General features: G+C 57.0%; 1 protein-coding gene across 2 annotated transcripts in view; it reads right to left on the bottom strand.

Moving 5' to 3' along the window:
- Nucleotides 1–1,772, bottom strand: part of Znf462 (zinc finger protein 462) — a 135,586-nt gene extending 133,814 nt beyond the window's left edge. The window contains exon 1 of one of the 2 annotated variants that reach the window (XM_029476290.1): nt 1,543–1,772. The gene's annotated coding sequence lies outside the window, so the exon portion shown is untranslated. The remainder of the gene's footprint in view (nt 1–1,542) is intronic. The other variant, XM_029476288.1, reaches the window with a different exon arrangement.
- Between the last annotated feature and the right edge of the window lie 288 nt (nt 1,773–2,060).

Here is a 2,060-nt window from a genome sequence, read left to right as displayed (position 1 = left end):
AGACGCTCAGACACAGCCCCCGGGAGCCCTGGAGAAAGCCCCAACTGGTTGGTCTTTCCCCATCCCAGGCGCATGCTTAAAAATGAAACTTTTTTTTTTTTCTTTCTCTTTTTTTTTTTTTTTTTTTTTTTTTTTTTTTTTTTTTTTTTTTTTTTTTTTTTTTTTTAGGTTGGGAGGATTTTTAAAAGGAACTCCAGACAACCTCCTCCCCTCCCTCTCTGTAGGTTAGGAGCCACAATGAAAAGAAAACCAGGGTTCCTTCAGGAATGGTGAACAGCCTGGAGAATGAACGTGAGAAGGAGCTTTGTGTTTTGGAGTCTGGACTGGAACCAAAGCAGACAGCTTGCAAATGGAGGACAGGGAGATAAAGAAAGGGAAAGAGAGGGGCTGCTCCAATGGGGGGCGGCTGAGGCTTCCCCCGTGCCTGGTGGGAGGGCAGACCCCTGGGAACCGCACCAGGAGTGAGACCCCCCCACCCCCACTCCAGGCCCCTGCCTTCCTTTCTCCCAGCCTCAGAGGAGCGTGTGTAATGGCTTCTCCTCTCCAGAAACCGTTGTCCTCCTGCAACCGACGCTTCTGAACCTTCAGCCTGGAGACAGCTCCTCAGCTGTCCCTCAACCTGCGCCCCCACCCGGCAAGCAGCCCCCCCCCTTGCTGCCTCTCTCCTCCCCAGCAGCAGCGGCGGCAGCCACCCCCTCGACACATCCAGACCCCGCATCCCAACTTCGGAGAGAGAGGGGAGAGAGAGAGAGGGGGAGAGAGAGAGAGAGAGAGAGAGAGAGAGAGAGAGAGAGAGAGAGAGAGAGAGCCAAATACCTGAGGAAGAGGGGGGTGCCAATCCGCACGGCTTTGCCATCGGGCAGGGGACAGGCAGACAGAGGAGGGGAAAGGAAGCAGAGGGACAGAGAAAGAAAGAGGTCAACCCGCTCAGGTCGGGGCCGCTCGCTCCGAGCGCTCCCTTCTCTGACCCCTTGCTCGCTCCCTCTGGCTGGGGCTCAGGTCTCTCCTGGCCTCCAGCCTTCCGCCCCCCTTCTCTGTCCCTACTCCTGTCCCCACACTCAGAGCATCCGTCCTAAGCCTCCAGCTCTCTCCTCACTCATCTTTCATTTCTCTCTCTCTCTCTCTCTCTCTCTCACTCTCTCTCTCTCTCTCTTCTCTCTTCACAGAACTACACGAAATTAATTAAGCCACAGGGCTCGTCGCCCCCCCCCCCAGCAGAAGGAGCAGCCAGCAGGAAAAGCACAGCCACCTCCACAGCTACCACCACCTTCTCCTCTTCCTCCCTAGCTTCTTCTCCTCCTCTTCCTCCTCCCCCAGCTGCTCTCCCTCCTCCCCCTCCTCCTCCTTCTCCTCCTCCTCGGTCTCTCTTTAGCTTCTTCTCTCTCCTCCTAGCCAGCCCATGCAGGGGACTTCCTCTCCTCCCCGCGCCGCCAGCCCTTCTTGGCCGAATGAATGAGCGCGTTTGTGCCTCCACCGCCCCGCGCTCTCCTCCCCGGAGCACTCAGACCACCCCAGAGGTGGTGGTTAATTGCAGTAACTTACAGAAGAAGCGTCCCGGCGCCGGGAGGTGCTTCGGGTTCTCCAGCCCCACCGCCTCCTTATCCTCTTTCTCTTTCTCCTCTTCCTGCTCGGGTTATTGTTGTGGAAGTTGTTTGGGAGTCTCATGTGCTTCTGCCGGGTCTCAGCAATGGAGGATCGCCATCTTCCCTGCCTTCCTCGGCTCCTCAGACTCGCTGCAGCTGCAGATGACCTGAGATATCCGTCTCTCTCCCCTCTCCCTCCCTCCCTCCCCCTCCTCTCTCTCTCTCTCTCTCTCNTGCTTGTGGACGTTGTACATCGTGGTGCGGAGCCTAGTGCGCACCACGATGTACAACGTCCACAAGCAGCAAATTAAAAGTCTCTCCCCCCCCCTGCCACTCTCCCAGAGTGAAAAGGCCTTAATGTGCTCTCGCGCTCTCTCTCTCTCTCCCTCTCTCTCTCTCTCTCTCTCTCTCTCTCTCTCTCTCTCTCTCCTCTCCTCTCCTCTCCTCTCCTCCCTCTCCCTCGCGCGCGCTCTCTCT

Source organism: Mus caroli, chromosome 4 (genome assembly GCF_900094665.2).
Source record: "Mus caroli chromosome 4, CAROLI_EIJ_v1.1, whole genome shotgun sequence".
In the NCBI taxonomy this organism is placed as follows: domain Eukaryota; kingdom Metazoa; phylum Chordata; class Mammalia; order Rodentia; family Muridae; genus Mus; species Mus caroli.
This window is presented reverse-complemented; position numbering and strand designations above follow the sequence as displayed.